This window comes from Peromyscus eremicus, chromosome 1 (assembly GCF_949786415.1).
Source record: "Peromyscus eremicus chromosome 1, PerEre_H2_v1, whole genome shotgun sequence".
NCBI lineage: Eukaryota > Metazoa > Chordata > Mammalia > Rodentia > Cricetidae > Peromyscus > Peromyscus eremicus.
Window position 1 is genome coordinate 15,998,186 of NC_081416.1, and position 24,376 is coordinate 16,022,561.

General features: G+C 41.6%; 1 protein-coding gene across 11 annotated transcripts in view; it reads right to left on the reverse strand.

The window, feature by feature from the left end:
• The window catches only part of Gbf1 (golgi brefeldin A resistant guanine nucleotide exchange factor 1), a 156,417-nt gene that overhangs the window by 63,939 nt on the left and 68,102 nt on the right, over nt 1-24,376 (reverse strand). Inside the window, exon 1 of one of the 11 annotated variants that reach the window (XM_059257073.1) lies at nt 1,385-1,485. The exons of the other annotated variants lie outside the window; for them this stretch is intronic. The gene's annotated coding sequence lies outside the window, so the exon portion shown is untranslated. Of the gene's footprint in view, nt 1-1,384; nt 1,486-24,376 lie in introns of those variants that run through there. 11 annotated transcript variants of the gene reach the window in all.

The following is a 24,376-nucleotide window of genomic DNA, read 5'->3' on the forward strand; positions in this document are numbered from 1 at the left end:
CTTATTATCTTTCTTTCCTCTAAAAAGGCCATGAACAGTCCACTCAAGAAGGTGACATGAAAAGCTCTGGAAGCTTTGGATACAGACTCACACTAAATACAATCCTGCCAAGGGGTGAGAAATCAGTCCTCTTCCATGATCTAGAAAGAAACAAAAAATTCAGCTTCTTTCTCTGATCTATATGTACCTTGCAACTGATAGGAATTAATATAGCTATCCCAAAATGCATCATAAGTATCAGCCATCAGTTATATGGTATCTTGGGATTTATCTTTAATTTATATTCCTTTTAAGATCTAGGAGTCTGGCTGGGTGTGGTGGTGAGCACCTTTAATCCCAGTACTTGGGAGGGAAAGGCAGGAAGATCTCTGTAAATTTGAGGCCAGTCTAGTCTACAAAGTGAGTCCCAGGACAGCCAGGGATGTTACACAAAGAAATCCTGTCTCAAAAAAACAAAAATAAATAAATACAATAAAAATCTAGGAGCCCGCCGGGCGGTGGTGGCGCACGCCTTTAATCCCAGCACTCGGGAGGCAGAGCCAGGCGGATCTCTGTGAGTTCGAGGCCAGCCTGGGCTACCAAGTGAGTTCCAGGAGAGGCGCAAAGCTACACAGAGAAACCCTGTCTCGAAAAACAAAAAAAAAAAAAAAAATCTAGGAGCCTGAAATCCTAGGTCTCTGGATGAAACAGAAGGATATGGAGTTCAAGGCCAGCCTGAACTACATAGTAAAGCCCTATACAATAAAACAACAAACAAACATAGAATTAAAGTTAATTAAAAGTAAATAATACCAGCTAACATTTATCATAAATGCTATTATGTACCAGGCCCTGTGATAGGCGATTTGTACCCATTTTCCCATTTCGTGTATATACAGGGTACAAAACATGAAATAAAGTGTACAATAAGCACAATATAATATTATTTAGGGGCTTTTTTTTTTAAGCCCTAGAGTCCTACTCCAATGTCCTCTCTATACTGCTAAATAGCTTATTTTTTAAGTTTTAAGTAAATATAAAAAAATTGAAGAGTAGACCTTCTATCATTCCTAAATGTTTGTGTATTTAAAAAAACTTATTTTTATTTTTGTTTATTTGTGAATATATGTATATATGCTCACAGTGGACAGAAGAAGGCATCAGATTCCATGGAGCTGGAGTTCCAGATGGTTCTAAACTTCCTAATCTGGGTGCTAGGAACTGAGCTTGAGTCCTCTGGTGTAACAGTACTTTCTCGTTAGGACCGCCAGCCCTCAAATAATGACACGGAGACTTATTGTGAGTTATGAAAGCTCAGCCTTAGCTTAGGCTTGTTCCTACCTAGTTTTTATAACTTAAATTAACCCATATTTTTTAATCTACATTCTTCCACCTGGCTTATTACCTCATCTCTGCACTGCCCATCCTGCTTCCTCTGTGTCTGGCTGGCAACTGCACCTTTCTTCTTCCCAGAGTTCTCTCACTGCCAGAAAGTCCCGCCTATGCTCTCCTGCCTAGCTATTGGTCATCAGCTTTTTATTACATCAGTCACAGCAATACATCTTCACACAGTGTACAAATATTCCACAACACTCTGGAAAAGCAGCAAGTGCTCTTAACCATTGAGCCATCTTTCCAGCCTCATGAAGAGTGAATTTGAAATATTTTCTTTAGACAATCCCACTATGTATCCTTGGCTGGCTTGGAACAGACTATGTAGACTGGACTGGCCTCTGATTCAGAGAGATCCAGCTACTTCTGCCTTCTGAGTGCTAGAATTAAAGGTGTGCACCACCACATCTGGTTTATTTTAACTCATGCATTTGATAAAATTAGACACTTAGAGACGTTAAATAAGCAGTTGACACAGTTACTAAGTTGCAGACCTAGGGTCTAAGTGCTACTCTGACTTCCTTGCATCCTTAACTTCTAGTCTTAGCTCCAACACTAACTGGCTTTGTGTCACTATACAAATGACATCATCTCAGTTATCTCATTTATAAAATATTTTAGCGCTTATTTTTGCTATAATATTCCAGGATTTGCAATATTTTCTGGAATGTCCATTGAAATTATATATTTTTTTCTAGAATATTGTTGATCCAGGTGTAACCTGCAAACCAATACAGTTTTCAAACTATTACTTGGTAAACATTGAGATAGACAGAAATTGAGAGAAAGTACTAACAATTTGACAGATTAGCACCTAGCTAATAATAAGCTCATAAGGTGGGAATGATGGTCTATGTCTATAATCTCAGTGCGTAGGAAGTTGGAGTAGGACTGTGAAGTTTGGACTACATAGTGAGATCCTGTCTTAAACCAAGTTTATGTTTTTTTAATATAATTTTATCTCATAATTAATTTTATTATGCTTTATGAAACTCTGCAAGTGCAATGCATTGACAAGAAGAGAAGGCATGAAGACAAAGCACTGGCCTTTCAGCAGATACTTTGAGAAACTCTATTTCAGAAGCTCATCTGAACATCACCCTGGGATTACTTTTTTTTTTTTACAGATTTATTTATTTTGTATACGGCATGTATGACCAGAAGAGGGCACCAGATCTCATTATAGATGGTTCTGAGCCACCATGTGGTTGCTGGGAATTGAACTCAGGACCTCTGGAAGAGCAGTCAGTGCTCTTAACCTCTGAGCCATCTCTCCAGCCCCAGGATTACTTTTTGAAGTTCTAGTTTGTCTGTTAATTGCATATGTATAAAGACTTAACCTTGAAATCAAAAAAGCCCCCCGGATGCCCTGCTGTATACAACCAGAAGTGGCAGAAGGTGCCTCTGCCAGAGCCTTTCCAGTGGCTTTGGCAGTCATAGCTGAATCTAGAGCTCAACATTCACTTCTGTCAAGAAGTTCCTAGGAGTTAGAGAGATGGCTCAGAGGTTAAGAGCTCATGCCGCTCTTCCAGAGGTCCTGAGTTCGAGTCCCAGCAACCACATGGTAACTCACAACCATCTATAATGGGTTCTGATGTCCCCTTCTGGCATACAGGTGTACATGCAGATAAAGTACTATATACATAAATAACTCTTAAAAAAGAAGTTCCTTTGGGAAAGTAAACTGTGATTCTCCTTTTTCTTTTCTTTTTGGTTTTTTGAGACAGTGTTTCTCTGTGTAATCATCTTGGCTGACCAGGAACTCGCTCTGTAGACCAAGCTGGCCTTGAACTCACAGAGATCCATCTACCTGCCTCTGCCTCTCAAGTGTTGGGATTAAAGGTGCATGCCACCACTGCCCAATGATTCTCCTTTTTCTTAGAAAAAGTGACGAAGTCAAGGTGACAGTGAAGATTCCTGGTGGACTCATTTAAAAAATAAAATCTAGCCCTTCTATTTTTCTACTGACTAAGTTCCTACGAAGCCAAAATCCATAGGATAAAATGCTGAATGAAGGTATCTTAGCAGCCATAGAGTTTAACTAACTCATTTAACAGATGAGGAATGTGGGTGTCTTAAGACAGATACTACTTTATCCCTTATCTGTTCATTGAATTCACATTCTTCCTGAGAGTGATATCCAGAGCTTCTAGAATGCCCAGATATGATACTGTCATTCTTGCCTTCAATAAACCTTTCAATGTCACTCTGAGCTTTCATTTTAGAAGTAGATTAGCTAATTCTTGTAACACCACACACATACACACACACACACACACACACACACACACACACACACACACACACACACAAAAGTCAAGACTAAATGTGGTTATCCTGAGAATGCAAGGCTGAGTCAATATCTGGAAAACATTTTAACATATCAACATCCTAAAGAAGAAAAATACATGATTATGTCAACTGATGAGGGTAATCTAACAAAATATAACATCCATTCACACCCACATTAACATCCACAAAAAACTGATAGTCATACTTTAGAGTAAAACATTGAATGCATTCACTAAAAGTGAGAACAGAGCAAGATGTCCACTGTCAGAGTCCTAGAAGTACTGGCCTGTACAATAAGTAACGGAAATAAAATATAAATTCAAAGCTGGGCATGGTGGCACACGCCTTTAATCCCAGCACTCTGGAGGAAGAGGCACGTGAATCTCTAAATTTGAGGCCAGTCTGGTCTACAGAGCGAGTTCCAGGACAGCCAGAGCTACACAGAGAAACTCTGTCTTGGAAAAAAAAAATTAAAAAGAAATAAAACCTTTTTGGCACAGCTATATATACATATATATCCCCAAAGAATTCACAAACAAATCTCTCAGAAGAAGCAAAGTTAGCCTAGTGACAGAAGATCAACAGATAAAAACGGATCTTGTTTCTATATTCTAACAATGAATACTCCAAATCAAAGTACACACACAGACCCAGGGGTTGTACCGCACACCTTTTTTTCTTTTCATTTTCATTTTCTTTTTTTTTTCTTTTTCTTTCTTCTTCTTCTTCTTCTTTTTTTTTTTTTTCTCTCCCAAGACAGGGTTTCTCTGTGTAACAGCCCTGGCTGTCATGGAACTTGCTTTGTAGACCAGGCTGGCCTAGAACTCAGAGATCCCCCTGCCTCAGTCTCCTGAGTGCTGGGACTAAAGGCTGCAGCACCACCACTGGGGTTTGTAATGCACACCGTTCCTCTCAGCACCTGGAGGACAGCCAGGGCTACACGGTGAGAAATGGAGGAGGAGTGGATTAGGGGGTAGGAGCAGAGGGAGGGTGGGGGGAGGGATTGAGAGGAGAGGAGGGAGGAAGGGGAAACTGCAGCTGGGATGTAAAATAAATAAATTAATAATTAAAAAAAGAAAAAAGTAAATATTTATGTATAAGTCTAAAACAACACTTATAAAACCTGAATGCTGAAACCACAATATACTGATAAAAGAAATAAAAAAAGATATAAATAAATGGACTGACATACCATGTTCATAGACAGGAACGCACAGCATTGAAAAGATGTCATTTCTCCCCAAACTGATCTGTGTATTCAGTGCATTTCTTTTGAAATTCCCAAAAAGATTATTTGTAAATATAGACAAGGTTATGTTAAAATTGACTAGAAAGACTAAAGAACTGGAACACTGAATAATACTTGAAATTGAGAAATACACTACTGACTTTAAGACTTAATAAAAAGACAACTCAATGAAAAATGTTGGAACAGGACATCCAAATGCAAAAAAATTTAAACCTCTCATTTTAAGAAACATCAATTCAGCCACGATCTTGGTAAGAACTGAGCATGATGCTACATGGCACTTGGGCAGCAGAGGCAGCAGGTTCAAGACCTGCATGGGCTACATAGCCAGGCTGAGGCCAGCCTAAACTACATAACAAGTCTCAAAACAACTGAAAGATCATACAGAAAAAAAAAATCTATAAACTTTAAGAAAAAGAAAAAAGCATAGGGGAAAAGGCCAAGTGAACTCAGATAGTAAATCAAAACATAATCTGTGCCAGACATGGTGGAGCACACCTTTAATTTCTGAATTCAAGGCCAGCTGGTCTACATACTGGCTAGCCAGAGCTACTTAATAAGACTCTGTCTCCAAACAAACAAAAACTCCAGAATCTGTAAGGTAAATAAATACTCATAAACTGAACTTGGTAAAAAATAAAAACAGCTGGATGTAGTGGTACTCATTTTTAATTCCAGCATTGGGAGGCAGAAGCAGGCAAATGTCTGTGAGTTCGGGACCAGCCTAGTGTACATACTGACTTCCAGTATTGCTGGGGCTATATTATAAGACCTTGTCTCGCGGCAGTGGTGCTGCATGCCTTTAATCCCAGTACTCGGGAGGCAGAGCCAAGCAGATCTCTGTGAGTTCGAGGCCAGCCTGGTCTACAAAGCGAGATCCAGGGCAGGCACCAAAACTACACGGAGAAACTCTGTCTTGAAAAACCAAAAAAGACCTGTTTCAAAACAAACAGAAAACCAAAACAAAAACCAGACAAATATAAGGGATAAAGAGATGGCTCAGTAAAATACTTCCTATGCAAAGGTGAGGACATGAGTTCAGATCTCAGCACTTCCTATAAATGCCAGGTAAGTGTAGAAGCCTGCTTGTAATCCCAATACTCAGGAGTTAATGACAGGTGATCCCTAGAGCAAGCCGGCTAGCTAGCCTAGCCAAATCAGCAACTCTGGGTTTCAATGAGACCGCTCTAACAAATCTGAGATGGAGAGCAACTTCAGAAGGCGTCTTCATCTGATGTCAGCCTCTGGCCTCCACACACATGTGCTCACACACAAGTATATGCATACATATACACATATATCACACACATATACATATATAACCTAGGGATCGGAGGACAGAGCCAGCTACTAGAGTAGACATAGAGGCCAGACAGTGGTGGCACACACCCTTAATCCCAGTACTGGGAAGCACACACGCCTTTAATCCCAGGAAGTAACACGGCTGGGTTGAGAAAGGTATACAAGGCGTAAGGAAACAGGAACTAAAGAAGTTCAGCTGAGACCCTTTCAGGTAAAGACTCAGAGGATTTCAGTCAGAGGATTCATGGAGTTGGTGAGGTAATAGGTGGTGGCTGTTGACTGCTCTGTTTCTCTGATCCCAAGGCAAGTTTATTAGGGTACACAATATATCACTACAGGCAGAATACTTGCCTACCATGCATGAAGCCCTGGGTTTGATCCTGAGCACCACACAAACCAGGTGTGGTGTTGCATACCTGTAATTCTTTTTTTTTTTTTTAAATGATTTACTTATTTTTACTTTATATGCACTGGTGTTTTGCTTGCATGTATGTCTGTGTGAGGGTGTTGGATCCTCCAGAACTGGAGTTACAGACAGTTGTGAACTGCCATGTAGGTGCAGGGAATTGAACCAGGGTCCTCTGGAAGAGGAGCCAGTGCTCTTAACCACTGAGCCATCTCTCCAACTGGCACACTTGTAATCCTAACAACTCACTCAAGAGGTAGAGGCAGGAGGATTAGAAGTTCAAGGTAATTGGGGCTGGAGGGATGGCTCCGTGGTTAGGAGCACTCACTGGATGCTCTTCCAAAGGCCCTAAGTTGCATTTCCAGCACCCCACATGTAACTCCAGTCCCGGGGATCGATCCAACTCCCTATTCTGTACTCCAAGGGCACTGCATGTACATGCTGCACAGACATACATGTAGGCAAAATACCCACACACATAAAATTTAAAATATTCAATTTAATCTCTGGCTAAATAGTGAGTTTGAAGCCAGCCTGAGTTACAGGAGACCCTATTTTAAACAACAACAACAACAACAACAACAACAACAACAACAACAACAACTAATCAAGCCAGGCACGGCAAAGCAAGTTTGTAATCTCAGCACTTAGAGTGCTAAGGCAGGAGGCTCTCAGGTTCCATCCAAGCTAGGCTGGACTACATTGCAAGACCTTGTTATCAAATGTTCATAGCAATTCTAGTAGTAAACTGGAGAACCCAAGTGTCCTTCAGCCAGTAGGCAGATAAACTATGGTACATACACACAAGGGACTACTACTCAGCAGTAAAAAAGAATGAACTACTGATACATACAACAGCTCACATAAATCCCAAAGGCATCATGGTAAGTAAATGAAGCCAGTTTCAGAATATTACACCATGTATAATATGATTCCCTTCATGTGAACTTCTTGATAAAACCATGTGAAGGAGAACATATCGTGGTTGAAGAGTATGACTATAAAGGGAAGACAGAGGGAGTTCTCTGGGGGCAATTAAACTATTTTATATTCTGTCTGTAGTGGCAGTTACACAAATCCACTGTTAAAATCCACATAACTATGTATAAAAAATTCTAGCTTACTATAATAGTTCAATGAAAAAAAATAAAGTTGAGATAACCTTAGCCTTTTAATCCTTAATGTCCAAGGCCAGTATCCATGTGATGTGGCCCAGCAGCAGGCTCTAAGACCAATGTCTGAAGACATTCGGCTTCGACTCAAGGGAATGGTAACTATGAAAGTGGAACTCAATTCAGAAATGCTTTTCCTCTCAAAGGTTGTGGAGAAGGCCAGACTGACATGCACGGAAAGTCGATTCTTCCCTTCTTGGACTCTTCTAATCAGTATAAGAAAAGATTTTAGAGTTGGGAACTTCCTTTTGAAGCCTTCACTTGAAGCTACCCTTTAAAGAAAGCAGATTGTAGCTGGGTGTAGTGGTGCACGCCTTTGATTCCAGCACTTAGGAGGCAGAGGCAGGCGGATCTCTGTGAGTTTGAGGCCAGCCTGGGCTACATACTGAGTTCCAGAACATTAAGTCATTTGGCTTTGGGAATTCAGACCCTACCTTCAGTTTCCTGCTTTAACAATTTGCATATGAGGATTACTGTCCCAAGGCTTAGCTAAAACAAAAACATTAAAAAAAAATAAATTGTGCCAGGTGTGGTGGTGCATGTCTTTAATCTCAGCACTCAAGAGACAGAGCAGGGGGATTTCTGTGTGTCCAAGGCTAGCCTGGTCTATATAGCAAGTTCCAGGACAGCCAGAGCTACCTAGTCTCAAAAAAACAAAACAAAACAAAAACAAAAATACTTTACTAAGGCATAATTTACCTCCATGTTTGACACACAGGAAACGGATACCAACTCTTACCTGGCTAGGGAACTCTGGCAACCTTAACTTTACTAAGGGAAGTGCTGACTCAGCTGCACACAGATTGGAAAAAAAAAGGTAGAATTAGGAAACAAGGAAGACTTTTTACCTGTACATAGCCAACTGCCCCTCACTAAGTAGAATTTCTACATAAAAATGTTCTTTACCCTGCTTTAAACAAACAAGCTACTATATATACACTTAGAGTCCTTGTCTCATAAAAGCCTCTACTCCAGCAGACATTTGATTTGCCCTGAGTTCTACTGGCAAAGTCTCAGCCTTTGGGTGGTGGTGGCAGGGGGGTTGGCATCAAACACAGAGGCTGGAGTAGGGTTTCAAACACCTGTTTCAGTTTTTTAAGTGTCCAATTCAGGCCACTGTGCTCTGGCAACAGGGACCCAGATGATGTGACTTCTCTCCTGCCAAATCCTCAAATTAAAGAGCCTGCTCCCTCAGGGAAGAAAATGATAGAGAGCTGGGAGGGGAGGGGGAGCCATGAAGAACTGTTTCTTTTCAAATTAAACAGATGCAACCTTATGACCTAGTAATTTTACTCAAGTATTTATCCAAAAGAAACTAAAATAGGCTCACAAATATAGACAGACAGATAGACAGACAGGCAGATAGATAGATATTTATAGTGGTAATAGCCCTAAACTGGAAACAATGGAAATGTTTCAGTAAGAGGTCAGATAGCTTTTCTTTTCATACATCTACTATCAAATACTGTCCAGGAAAAAAATACTGAGCTAATAAGATGTCTGAAGTTCAAAACCATGCTAAACTTAAGGAAATGAAATACAAGCCAACCCATCTGCAGGAAATCTCAAAACAAAATTAATCTGTTGTGACAGGATCCAGATTCTTTTTTCTCCTGGGTATGGAGTGCGACTCAAAGGGACACGAGGGCGCTTTGGGGAGTGATGAAAATGTTCTCTCTCTCTTTTCTGATACCAGTTTTGAGTCAAAGTCTCTTTATGTCACCAAGACCTATCGAGAATTCACTACTAGCCTAAGCCAGTCTCACGCTTGGAATCCTGCTGCTTCAGCCTCCTAAGCGCTGGAATTACAGGCACGCACCACCATGTCCAGCTGTGTCTTTTCTTAAGATGATTGAAAGCAGTTATATGGATTATACAATTACCAAAACTTACTAACTGAACATCGAAATTCTGTATGTTAATTACACTTGAAAAAACAAAAAGAGAGTGGTGTGTGTTTGTGTGTGTGTACATGTGGTAGAGAACTTGTCTAACTGGAGTACAGATCTTGGTTTGACTCCCCCCACCCCCAGCACCACAAAAGAAAGAAGGAAGGAAGGAGGAGAGTATCAGGAGCATTGGGGCCAGTCTCCCTACTTGGAATAATAATCAAGACAGAAGAGAAACAAATTTGTTTCCCAATCCACCATCCTGATACCACAAGCTTAACAGCTGGCTGGGCTCCCACCTCAGTGCCCCCTGGACAACTTTAGAAAAATAAATGATTTTTCTTTCTTTTTAAAATTTATTTATTTATTTATTTTGGTTTTTTTGGGACAGAGTTTCTCTGTGTAACCCTGGCTGTCCTGGAACTTGCTCTGGATACCAGGCTGGCCTCGAACTCAAGAGATTCACCAGCCTCTGGCAGGCACCATCACTGCCTGGCTTTAACATTTATTTTTAATTGTACATATTGTGAGCACAGGTGCCCATGGAGGCTCCAAGAAGGAGTTGAATCCCTTGGACTCTAACTTATCTTTTCTTGTCTAATATAGCCCAGAGGGGCCTCCAGCTAGCTGAGGCCTAGCATGAACCTAAGCTGTGATCCTTCAGCTTTTGGCTCTGGAGTGTTCAGGCCTGTGTGCACCACCTGATTTTAGGCTCAGTGGGCAAAGGCACTTGCCACCAAGACTGATGACCTAAATACTATTCTCAGGACCCACATGGTGAAGGAGTCAATTCCAGCAAGCTTTCCTGCCTCAACACATTACACACAATAAATAAATGTAATAAAAACATCTTTAAAAACAAACAAAACCATCCTAGTTTTACAGCCACAGCATTGATGAGTAAGTCAGAGTTCTGACTCTAGAGCTACCACTGCTCTGCTCTGATACCCTGCACTGAGGTGACCTCTGAGGCACAACTCTTCCCTTGTAAAATGTATAAGTAGTCGAGTGAGGTGTAACACCTATATTCCAAACATTTGAGAGGCTGAGGCAGAAGGATCTCAAGTTTGAGGCTGGTCTGAGCTACATAGCTTGACTCTAACTGAAAAAACTAGGAGTATGTGACCTGTGTGCTTTGATTTAGCTCTTAACAATGTGAGGTTCAGAACTCTTACAAGTTCAAGCAGCCTCCAGGAACCCATGGGAAAGGCAAGCCTTGTTATTGTCCTCTGTGCAAAGGCCACTTGTCCTTTATACAAAGTTAGATTCCAGGAGACAATGCAACAACCGTAAGACGTGAAAAACTGCTAACACGGCAAACCCAATGTGGCATGGGATGAAAACATCGATCTCTACAAAAGCCAGAGGGCACACACAACTGTTACCACTTGGGAGGCTGAGGCAGAAGGAAACTAAAAGTTCAAGAATATACATAGCAAGACTGTCTGAAAAAAAAAAATTCCAGAAAGTAGACTGTAGATGAAAACACGTATCAAGTATGTGCAATGTATACACTGTGGTAGGCATTTTATACATTATCTCATTTAATTCTCAAAAGAATTCTATAAGGCATGTTTGCTAAATTGGATTTGAACCTATGTTTACCTGACTTCAAAGTCTATGCCTTTTTCTATAGCTATTTGGCAGGAAATAAGCTGGAGATCCAGAGTCCAAAGAGAGGTCTTGTGGAATTTTAACATTTTTTTCCTTCTTACTTGTAACTTATTTTATGTTTTTAAGTAGCTCTTGGCATTAAACAAAAGAAAGGGTTAAACCTACAGTTAGGAAGAGGAAATTCCCTGGAAAATTGAAACACATGCTGTGGCTCTGACTCAATTTCACACCATTTGGTTGAGCAACCTCCATAGTGTATGAGAAAAACTCCTCCCCTCTCAGCCTCCCACCCCCATACTTTATGCATTCTATCACCTGCTGCCTTCCTTCAGACTAAGTGAGGGACAGGAAGGGAGGAAGGCTATACATCTTTACTTGGTGCATACTTAAGCTAGAGGTTAGCAAGCTCAGAGGAGGAAAAAGCACTATGTGAAAAAAGAGAAAGTATATTCTGCCTCATTTCTACTTGGACCAGCATAGGATGGAAATCTTATGAAGGTTTGTAATGAAGGAAGGGGATGGCCTTCTGCTGGGGAGGAGAGGGGGAGGCTGTCTTCCTGGAGAGTAGGCAGAATTCACAACAAAGCACATCGACACCTGTTTCCTCGCCCGCTATTTTATGCTCAAATGAACTCTGTATTTCTGTCCACGGGAGCTACGCTTCACCCAGGCTAGCAAACGGGAAGATGGATACACTAAAAAAGTTTTCCTTTGCTATCCTTTTCAAACAGACTTTTTCTCATAACAATAAATACCACTATTTGGTACTGGAAGCTGACCAGATGAAAGATGCTTACAGGACCTAGACTACAGTAGGCTCTATGGTGGACACCTGGGGGAAAAAATAATAAAAGGAAAGGGGGAAGTGTAAACTACCAAGTGCTACTAGGGGAGTTTCCAAAGCTTAATCTATAAAATGACACCTCCACAAGAAGCAGGCCTTGAATCGGGAAACAACAATTTAGGATTTTCATGCCTATGCACTAAAAAAGCTTTGAAGCTTTTGTTCTCCCATTTTGAAGATATAAACTGTCATGTACAAAGTTGACCCTGCAGAAGAAAGCAGTCATGAGGAAAAAGCCCTGAAGACTGAGGCATCATATCAAAAGAAGCCACATGGCACCAAACTACAAACGACAAATAATGTCTGACTCTAGGAGAATCCAAGAAGGACCACTAGAAGAACACCCAACTGAGTTCTAGACAGCCTAAAGAATTGTGAGATATAATACAATGGCTGTGGTTTTAAGTCACAAAGTTTTAGAGTCATATGCTGCACAGCAATAGACAGGTGAAACAATTGGCACTTTATTAAAAACAAAGCTAGTAGTCCTTTGGTACCGGGCATAGAATAGGCTATAGTACAGGAACACAGGAGGAGCTAGCCAAGATTAGTTAAGGGTGAAGAAATCTGGCTGGGAGCAGAGGGCATGTGTTTGAAGTTTCAGCTGTTCAGGAGGCTAAAGCAGGAGGCTGTTTGAGCCCAAGAGTTCTAGGCCTGGACAACCAAACAAAACTTAATCTCACAATAAATAAATAAAATGAAATTATAATGGAGAAAATTTTATTGGTATTAGCCACCAAAAAGTAAATATATAAAGCTGGAGAGAGGGCACAGCAGTCAGGAGTGCTCCGTTCTGCCAGAGGACTGGAGTTGGATTCTCAGCACCCACATCCAGGAACTCACAACAGCCTGTCCTTCCAGCTCCAGGGGATCCGGTGCCTTCTGACAAATTTTGTGGTCACCGCATTCATGTGCAGAGGCATACAAACACACAGGCACATAAATAAATAATTTTTAAAATTATATATGCATATACATGAATAAGCTTAATTAGAAATAGACATAAATGGGGAAGTACTTAAAAATTTTATTGAAATCACAAAAGAAGTCTTTATATAGAGAAGACACAGATAAGGGGTCAAATATAAAGATATTAACTGTTTCTATATTTACTTAAGCCTTTAAAAAATTATTTTATGATGGGCAATGATGGCTCATGCCTTTAATCCCAGCACTTGCAAGGCAGAGGCAGGTGTATCTCTGAGTTTGAGGCCAGCCTGGTCTATAGAGCTAGCCCAGGACAGCCAGGGCTACACAAAGAAACCCTGTCTTGAAAAAAACAAAACAACAACTACAAAATTCTTTTATTTTTAATTTGTTGCGTTGTGGGAAGGAGGCACATGTATGTATATGTAGAGGAGGTCAGAGGTCAGAGGTCAACCTCTGGTGTTATTCCTCAGAAGCTGCCCACCTAGTTTTTTGAGACTAAGTCTCTCACTGGACCCCACTTCCCTGATGAGGCTAAGTTGGCTGGTCAGAAAGCCTCAGAAGGATTTGCGTGTCAGCGCCTCCCCAGCACTAGGATTACAAGTGCACACCACCATGCCCAGCTTTTTATATAGCTGCTGGGGACTGAACTCAGGTCTTCATGTTTAAGCATCAAGTACTTGACTGACCCAGTCACTTCCTCGGCCCCTGGAAATGACCTTCTACCTCTGAAATTCAGTGACTAAGATTTCTGATCATTAGACATACCAAGTTTTGCCACTTGTTAACTTGGACATAGATTTCATTCGTTTGTTTTCTTTTGCTTTAAAACTGTTGCCAAGGCTAGCCCTGAACTCCTCCACTCAGGTGACTCTCCTGTCTCAACCTCTCAAAGGCTGTGCCTCCATCCGTGTACAGCTAACAGTATTATGGTTTTGAAGTTTGGCATTCTGTTTTGGGACTTGTGTGTACTTACCATTTGCCCTAACACTGAGCTACATCCCCAATGCCACAGTTTAAAACTATGGCTCACACAAGACCTAGATGGTTCTGTTCCTAACACCTGCTGAATACTCACTACTGATGTGATGGAAACACGAGAGAGAGGCAAATGAAATCACCAAGCAGAAGCAATCGTGTCCTTAGTCAAAAGCTAGAGAAGTAAAAAATAAACAAAAATCCAGAGGAGAAGGAAGGGGACTGAATTTAATCTCAAGAATATAACCTAAGGCCGGGCAGTGGTGTTGCACGCCTTTAATCCCAGCACTCGGAGGCAGAGCCAGGCGGATCTCTGTGAGTTCGAGGCCAGCTTGGTCTACAGAGTGAGATCCAGGACAGGCACCAAAACTACACAGAGAAACTCTGTCTCGGGGGGGGGGGGGGGGGGAGACTCTTATCTAAGCACACAAGCTGGCTATGGTGGTGCACACTCGGACGAGGGCACCATGATGGGGCAGTTCAGTCCAGTCTAGGCTGCATGACAATTTCACCACCAACATGAGCTATATGAGATCCTGCCTCAAGAAAAAAATAAATAAATAAATAAATAAAACCCAGAAACAAGGGACCCTGCCTTTGAATAAAGTAGAAAAAGGAATGAAGAAAAGAAAAGCATTATCTTGTCTGTAGTAAAGTAGGACATGCTACTGTTACTATGATGTGCTATCACCCCTATTCTAAGTTAGTCCTTTATCGCTGATTCGTGGTATACAGGTATAATGATGTACATGGGAAACATCCTTCACAATTTCATTTGTTGAATGCCCAGTCCCCAGCATGGTTCTTCTTTGGAAAGTTCAAGAAACTTTAGGAGGTGGGGCATAGCTGGAGGCAGCAGTGAGGTAGGTCTTTGAATTGATCTGCCTCCCAGTCTCTTATTCCCTCTCTGCTTCCTGTCTGCTATTAGGTGACTATTTCCCCCTCCTCCCCTCTCTCACTATTGTGAGGTTCTACCTAACCATGGGCCTAAAACCAATGGAGTCAAAGACAGTGGCTAAAAATCTTTAAAACCAAAGTTAGTGCCTTTCCCTTTATGATTTCTTGGTCAAGCTATGCAAAAGTAACTAACATATGAGGTCTTGTTTTGATGGTAATAAAACTGAGAGTTTAAGCCTGGCTCTCCTACAGTTCATGTTCTCAGTTTCAACGAAGGAACTAGCCTTGACTTCTTACTCTCAGAACTAGTCTCTTTCCATAGAATGCTATTGCTTTAGTATAGAATTCTACAACGTATTGTGTTTCTAGGTAACTGATGTTTATAAGCTCCTGGAGGGCAGCAGAGACAAAGGTCTTTGCTTTTGTTAGTTACAGTGTGGTACAGAATATTATGAACATAGTAGCATTCAACTAGTGCCCTTGAAGTAGTTGAAAAAGGACACGTGAAAGTACTGAAGAAATAAATAGACACCTCAATTTTCTATTAAATAAAAAAAAAAATCACCTGTTATTCCCAGGTTAAACTAGTAAAAAGCACCGTTTACAAGGAATAAGGCAGCACCTGAACAGAATCCCCACACATGTGACCAGTGCCTGCTGGCCAGACATGGAGTTTAGAGAAGTAACATGTCTGAGGAGAGGCTGCCAATGGCTATGGAAAGCAGCCTAAACTTGGAGGTGGCTGTATACGGATGGGAGCCATTTTGTGCTCTTTGGGGAAAATGTTAATGAGAGGTTTCACAAATGTCAGACTTGCCTGATTAAACGAAGCCAGCTAGGTAGATGTTTTCCATATTAATGCCATCTCTGCTGAAAGAGCAAAGAGGGGGAAGAAAAGGAGGTTTGAGAAAGGAAAATGATAAACCTCAATTATTTACAAAAGAAATTATGATTCTGCTAGCTTGGGCAAGGATATCAGAGAAGAGAATTGTTATCATAAGGTAGGCCTGGCTGTTCTACTTTCTCGCCCCTTTCAAGAAGAAAAAAATCAAGCCTTGAAGTCCTGAAAGGTGAAAGACTAGATAAGTCTAGTGTGACCAGTGCCTGGGCTACTACTACTAGACTTCGAAGTAAGTCATAGAAAACTCATCCGAATAGTTACTTTTATGGTGGTGGCACACAACTTCGATTCCAGCACTCAGAAGGCAGAGACAGGCAGATTTCTGAGTTTGAGGCTAGACCAGCTAGGGCTGCAGTCAGACCCTTGTCAAAAACAAAACAAAACAGCCGGGCGGTGGTGGCGCACGCCTTTAATCCCAGCACTCGGGAGGCAGAGCCAGGCGGATCTCTGTGAGTTCGAGGCCAGCCTGGGCTACCAAGTGAGTCCCAGGAGAGGCGCAAAGCTACACAGAGAAACCCTGTCTCGAAAAACCAAAAAAAAAAAATAAATAAAAAAATAAAAAAATAAAAAAACAAACAAACAAAAAAAGTGACTTTTTTCAGATTTATTTTATGTGTATGAGTATTTTGCCTGCATGTCTAACTGTAAGGGCACCATGTATGTATCTGGTGCTTGAGAAGGTCACAAGATGGTGTCAGAGCTTCTAGAACTGGAGTCATAGAGAGTTGTGGGACACCATACTTGTTGGGAATTGAACTACTGCACCATCTACTAAGTCTCTCTATGTAGCTCAGGCTGACCTCAAACTCAGGATCCTTGCCTCTGCCTCCTGTGCTGGAAATACAGGCCTGTGTTACCAGGACCGAGTTCCGGCTTGAATAGTTACTTTTACAACTTTAAAGGAAGCTTAGAGTGATGGTTCATGCCTGTAATCCTAGCACTTAAGAGGCTGAAGCAGGAAAATTAAGAGTTTAAGGCCAGCCTCAGCTACAGAGACATTATTTAAGAAAGAAAGAAAGAAAGAAAGAAAGAAAGAAAGAAAGAAAGAAAGAAAGAAAGAAAGAAAGAAAGAAAGGAAAGAAAGGAAAGAAAGAAAAAGAAAGAATAACTGGGCATGTTGGAACATACCTATAGTTAGGAAGACTATGGATGAGTTCAAATCCAGCCTGGGAAACACACACACACACACAGGGGGTGGGGGTGGGGGGTGGGGTAGTAGCAGTAGTAGCAGCAGTATAGGAGGGAAGTCACTCAAAGTTTAAGGATTTTTTTTTCTTAATTTGAGCCTGTCTTTCAGATTTTTTAAGTATTTCTGTAGGATTCTCTCCTTATTTCATTTCACATGCACAGAATTAAATAACTTAGACTCCTTGTTACTGATACCAACTCTCTTGCATGAGTTGCTATCGGTTTTGCTACATAAATGAAGGGGCAGGGGTGGGCAAATGCTACTGATTCTGAGAGTTCAGCTTCCTTTTGCCCTGTTTCTCCCCAGTCAGCCTGCAATTGTGCCCTAATCAACCAGCATTAATACAGATGCACAAAGGTATTTATTTGCTGCTGATCTGACTAGCTGTATTCAGACTCGATCTCTATGTGTATTTAATAAATCACACTAGTTAGGTGGATAGGATTAGTTTCAAGTCACCTAATGACTATATCATGAACTGCGGCATTAAAGGGATTAATATTAATCTGAGCCACTGCAGTTCAGTGGAAAAGGCCAATCCATTCTTCAATAGTAGCTCCAGTCGGCAAGAAATCCTCAACAAGACCAGGAAGATTAATGAGGGCTTCTACACTCTGCCTGCAAATCTTCACCTACCAGGATGGAGAGTAGTGAATCCCAGTCCAGAAGAGCTCATAAATAACCTTCAATATCACAAGTATTTGGGGCAGCTGAGCCCCAGTGAGGGGGGGCCAGGCAGCTTGCTCATCATCTTCTTGTAACCCACACCATCGAGATGGCACAGGAATTTTATGGGCCCACACAGCAGCCAGTTTTGTTTTCTTTCATGTAAGAGCCCACACCTCATAAATCACTTTCCTATTTCAGGAAAAGAAGAATACTAACTGCAGTATGAGTTTACTGTGTGTACTCAGAACACAAAACTTCTCACTAGAGTATGGTTTCCCTTCCATAAAAGTGGAAGCATAACCCAATGTCTATTATACATGGAATATGCTTTCAAGTCATGAGATCTTTCCTTCATTCACTGTTCAATTCTTCCTTAGTGTATACAAAATGCTAGGCCAGCTGGGTCACTCTTGATTCACATTCAGAACTATGTTTTTGGTCAAAGCGAGCACACACTAGGAAGACTGTATCTCTAAGACAACCAGCATTTCCTCATAGACAGGCCCTAATTTCACCATTTTAGAGACCACCAAGACAAACCCACCCAGGCAAGCTGAAGAGTACCACAGGACAAAACACAGCTTAGAATTTAAACTGGCTCAGAAGCAAGTTCATGGTGCCAATACACTATGCAGATTGAGAAAACATTAGGACACAACCATGTCAAATCACTAAAGACCCATCCTCCTTCATGACTCTGAGGACAATACCAGGTACAGAGTTGCATGGCAAAGCTCAATCTGTTAGGGAAGTCAAACTGAAAAACAGTATCAGCTTCATAATTTGGGAATAAATTAAGTGTGGGTTTATTCCAAATTAGACCCTTGTAATGGATGCAACTGCCAAGCAAAATAATTTTCTTTCTTTTTTTTTGGTTTTTCTTTTTTTTAAAATTTTTTTATTTTTATTTTGCAATACAATTCAGTTCTACATATCAGCCACGGATTCCCTTGTTCTCCCCCTTCCCGCCCCCCTCACCTTCCCCCCAGCCCACCCCCCATTCCCACCTCCTCCAGGGCAAAGCCTCCCCTGCGGACTGAGATCAACCTGGTAGACTCAGTCCAGGTAGGTCCAGTCCCCTCCTCCCAGGCCGAGCCAAGCGATCCTGCATAAGCCCCAGGTTTCAAACAGCCAACTCATGCAATGAGCACAGGACCTGGTCCCACTGCCTGGATGCCTCCCAAACAGATCAAGCCAATCAACTGTCTCACCCATTCAGAGGGCCTGATACAGTTGGAGACCCCTCAGCCATTGGTTCATAGTTCATGTGTTTCCATTCGTTTGGCTATTTGTCCCTGTGCTTTATCCAACCTTGGTCTCAACAATTCTCGCTCATATAAACCCTCCTCATTCTTGCTAATTGGACTCCCAGAGATCCACCCGGGGCTTGGCCATGGATCTCTGCATCCAGATCCCTCAGTAGTTGGTTTTTCAAGACAGGCTTTCTCTGTGTATAGCTTTGCGCCTTTCTTGGAACTCACTCGGTAGCCCAGGCTGGCCTCGAACTCACAGAGATCCGCCTGTCTCTGCCTCCCGAGTGCTGGGATTAAAGGCGTGCGCCACCACCGCCCAGCCAAAATAATTTTCTTGACAGTTAAAAAAGGCAAGTCTGTCTCCACTATAGTTCCTGTGACTCTTCCTTCACTTCCCATTTCCTACAGCTTCTCTCCTGGTTCTAAGGAAATAGATCATGTCCCATGGGAATACAAAGCTTTCTCATCAGAGCAGAGTTGACTTAACTTGAAGTTTATGCCAGGACCCTCAGGACAAGTTGGGACAATAATCAGAAGTGTTACCACGCTACGATCACGTGAATACACCACAATAATCTGCTTGAAGCTCCAGCCTCACTAGGTGACTAGGAGTATTTATAGCACCTACTCTTGCCAGACATTCCAGTCCTTCTAACAAGAAGGTCCTCTAATCATCAATGGAAAGATGTTCCCTGATAGGAGCAGTTTGTGTTACATAAGTCTATGCAAAGGAGACTTCCGGCAGCAAGCTTTTTTTTCTTTAAAGCACCCTCCAAAGGAGAGCACCCTGAACACTGCTGAGTCCCCAGGCCATCATGTACATGAGACAGGGCCATCCAGCAGGATGCATCAGGCTCTAGGAATGCTGAAGTCCACATATTTGCCATTCAACACCAAAATGGCTTTTCAAGTTCAATCAGCTATAAATGTTGCTTTGTTTTAATTTTCCACTGAACTTCCTGGAACCTATTATCCAACTGTCAGGGATGTATATTTAGCAAGAGCAACATGGCCTCTTTGCCACTGCCCCACTGCTCATGTCACCTCCAATAAATAGAAAACCAACTCCTTCTTCAATCTCACTGCAAATGTGGCTTGTGATCAGTAAAGAAAAGTCTTGGTTTAAAGACCACAGTCTGAACAGTAACTCCCTATAGTTAGGTGCAAATCTCCAACATCCTCTAGGCTAATGCTGCTGCAAGGTTTACTAGTCCTAGGTAAATCTACTATATCCACTGGAACACAAATCTGCATGCATACCTCATTTTAGGGGATGCTAGTAATAGAAATGACCTAACAGAAACCTAATACAGACTAATAAGAATCTCTGCTAATATAGGCATGGCAGACAGGCAATACCAATGCAGTGTATCATATTAATAGGAAGATCTAAACAACCAAAATTCAGGTTAAGAAGAATAAGCAGGCAGATACAGCTTCAGTTTCATCTTGGGTAGCTAACTTGAAAATGCAATCTCTTGGGAACAGAAAGCATGAAACACAACTAACTTTTTCCACTTTGTCAAGATTCTTTTCAGCTATTGACATTTTTTATTCTGACATCAAATAATAAGAATAGATTTCATCTGAATGAAGAATACAAATACACTATTACCTTTCCAGTTCACCATTTGTATCAACTACAAATTCCCCTATATCTTCTAATGATCTACATGATGTCCTTTTCATTCCACAAATTCCAGCATAATTCTTCAAGCTCAACAGAAAAGACGAGGCCCGTATGTTGTATGTAAAATATAGTTGGTCATATTTCTCCTAAATTAAACAACCACAAACCAAGAACCAAAAATAGGAGATTTTTCCCATAACCTAGAAACATAAAATAAACTAAACCAAAATTGAAAATAATTTTTTAGCCAGGAATGGGAGTATTTTTCTGAGGCAAGAGCTCATCTATAGCCCAAGTTGGCTTGGAACTCACTATCATAAACCAGGATGGCCTTTAACTATGAGCAATGCTTTAGTTAGTGAGAGCCCAGCTCTGAATCTCCAAATTTAAGCCCTTCCCTATCTTTTTAAGAAAAAGAGGGTTTTGTTTTATTTGGAATAGAAAAAACATAAATTAAGAAAAATTAAGAAAGAACTCCCAAGAGGAACATCAAGGGAAGAATATTCTTTTTAAGGAAAAAATTTCCCCTCAAAATTTATTTAGTGTGTGTGTATATGTGTGCATATGCCTGTGTGCGAGTGTATGTATGAGTTTGTGAATGTGTATGCATGTTTGTGTATCCCCCCTCTCTGTGTATGTGTGTGAATATGTGTATATGCCTATGTATATGTGTATGCATGTATGTATGTATGAATTTGTGTGTGTGTATATATATACATATATATATATATATGCATGTTTGTGTATTCCTCTGTGTGTAAGTATGTGCATGCATGTATATGCCACACTTTATAGTTGCCCATGGAGGCCAGAAGAGGGTGATGGACAGTTCCCTTGAAACTGGTGTTACAGACAGTTGTGAGCCATCAGATGTGGGTGCTAGAAATTGAACTCAGATCCTCTGGAAGATCAGTAAATGCTTTTTTTAAAAAGTATTTAATTTTATGTGTATGGGCCTGAGTGTGTGTATGTATACCATATGTGTTTAGGCACCTACAGAGGATTGGATCCTCTGGAACTGGAGTTACAATTATGAGTTGCCATATGGATGTTGGAACCAAATCTGGATCCTCTGCAAGAACAGTAAATGCTCTTAACCACTGAGCCATCTCTCCAGCTCCCTTAAGGACATGTTTAAGTTGAAGTATATAATATCCTAAGTATATAACTCAATCAATTTTCACTTTCACTCTTCTACTTTAAACTGCTGGATCCAAAAAAAACCAATCATGATTTCTCATAGTTGCAAAGGCTCTAAAAGAAACCACAATTGTGGCTTCTAACATTAATGGACAGTTTTGACTACACTTTATATAAACAGTTCTTTAGTTTCTTTGGTGCTAGAGGACTAACCCACAGACTTGTACCTGTACCACTAAGCTACATCCCCAGCACTAATCCTCATAAATAATAGCACACAATTGGTTTTTATGTTGGCTTTCTTTCACTCCACACTGGAATCATTTACCAACATGGGAAAATTTCATGTATACTATAATATGCTACAGCCCAATAATTTTTTTTTTTTTTTTTTTTTTTTTTTGGTTTTTCGAGACAGGGTTTCTCTGTGTAGCTTTGTGCCTCTCCTGGAACTCACTTGGTAGCCCAGGCTGGTCTCGAACTCACAGAGATCCGCCTGGCTCTGCCTCCTGAGTGCTGGGATTAATGGCGTGTGCCACCACCGCCTGGCAATTTTATTATTTTTAAAGATTTCTTTACTTATTATGTATACAGACCCCAGAAGAGGGCATCAGATCCTATTATAGATGGTTGTGAGCCACCACGTGGTTTCTGGGAATTGAACTCAGGACCTCTGGAAGAGCAGCCAGTGCTCTTAACCTCTGAGCCATCTCTCCAGCCCCAGCCCACTAATTCTTATTGCTGTAAAGTATTCCACTGTAAGACTACACTGCATTGAACCACCAGCTGGGATCTGGTCACGATGGGAGAGCCTGCTGATACCTAGGGTTTTCCAGTACAGGACCATACTCCAGGAGGATCACATCGCAGCATGCCTTCATATCCACCAGCCCAGCACCCAGAGAGCCTCCAATAGATACAGAATACCCAAGAATTTGGGCCCCCAATTTCTCCAAGGTCCCTCCCACCCCACCCCGCCGCTGCATCCAAATCCTCAAATGTCTTCATACGCACTAAGAGAATCCCCTTTCCAAATGCCTCAACAACTTGCAAGAGACTTATGTCTCCAAGTATCTCAAAGTCACCTAGTACCCCGAGGAATTCTTGTGCAATCAAGCCTCCAAAGTTATCATCCAGGCCCTATGAGCAAACTACGTTACCTACTATCTCAAAGTCCCCTAGTTCCTGCTGGAACTTCAGTGCAATCAAGCTTCCAATGGCATCCAGTCCCTACTGGCAAACTAAGTTAGCACATGACTGAAAGTTCCCTAGTTCCTACAGGAGACCCAGTACAGTCAAGCCTCCAAAGACATTAAATCCCAGCAAGCCATCAAAATCTCCAGATGTCATAAAGTCCTCTAGTTGCTGAAGCAACCTCAACACAATCAAACTCCAAAGGCACCTAGACCCTGAGAGGGACATAGGTCCCCAAGTGTCCCCAGGACCATCAATGAAAACAAGTCCCTATATGTATCCAGGTCCCCTAATGTACCCAGGTCTCCCACCACTGGGAACCCACCCAGTGAACCCAAGTCCCCAGTTACCCTCATGTTCCCCAGGGAGTCCTGGTTTTGAGGATTCCCTAGACTTTCTGGAGCCCTCAGATACATACAGCAACCAGGAGACCCAGCACAGTCAAGCCTCCAAAGACATCCGGAGAGACAGAAGAAAACACGCACTGTGTATTCAAAGCAAGAAAAGGGGCTGCTGCAAGAATATTTCAGTAACTGCATGCACCCAAGCCAGGAGAAACGCATGGAGCTGGCACAAGAGATGGGTGTGACAAAGCAATAGATCCAGATCTGGTTCAAGAACCAACGGGCCAAGCACAAACGGAAGAATGCTTCAGAAGGAGTGCCAGAGACAAGTGGAAGCTGTAAAGGTGTTTCTGAGTCAACCGGTTCCTGTGTTCCCTTATCTGTACTTGCCTCAGCCAATGGAGAGTCCATGTCTCCAGGTACATCTGGTGTGGGCTCCATTCCCAACCTCAACCCCTGCCTGGAAGCTTCTCTCCATGGTGATCAGGCCTATGAGGGTGCCAGGTGTAGTCTCAAAGGGAACCTGTTTGATTTTGAATCCCCACTTGCAGCTGCCCACTCTGGCCAACCCGAAGCAAATGAAGCCCCAACTGACCCAGCAGTAGCTGAAGGTACAGCCTCAGCTGAAGCTCCACTTCCCATGGCATCTGCAGCCTAAGAACCAGAGGATGCTCAAGACTCAGATTCATCTTCTGAGAAGCTCTGGCAACAAGTCCTTAAGGACTTGGACACATTAGAGGACTGTTAGACTTGGCCCGACATCTTCTGTGAATTTGCCTTTTCCCAATTTAATTGTCTCAGTTTTTGTAATATATGAAATAATTACATAAATATACCCCTATACAGACCTAGTGTTTACATATGTAGCCCAGGTTGGCCCTGGGTTCAGGTCATACTCCCCCTGCCTCCAGAGTGCTATGACTCCATATGTGTGAAACATGCATATTTTACTATGAACTTATTTTTATAACTAATGAGTCATTTATTCTTTTGCTTTAAATAAAGTGTTTTTTGACACACACACTAAAAAGAATACACTGCATTTTATTTATTTTATTTCTGATGGATATATAGCTAGTTTACTTTTCTTGAAGTTCCTATGAACAGCACTGCTA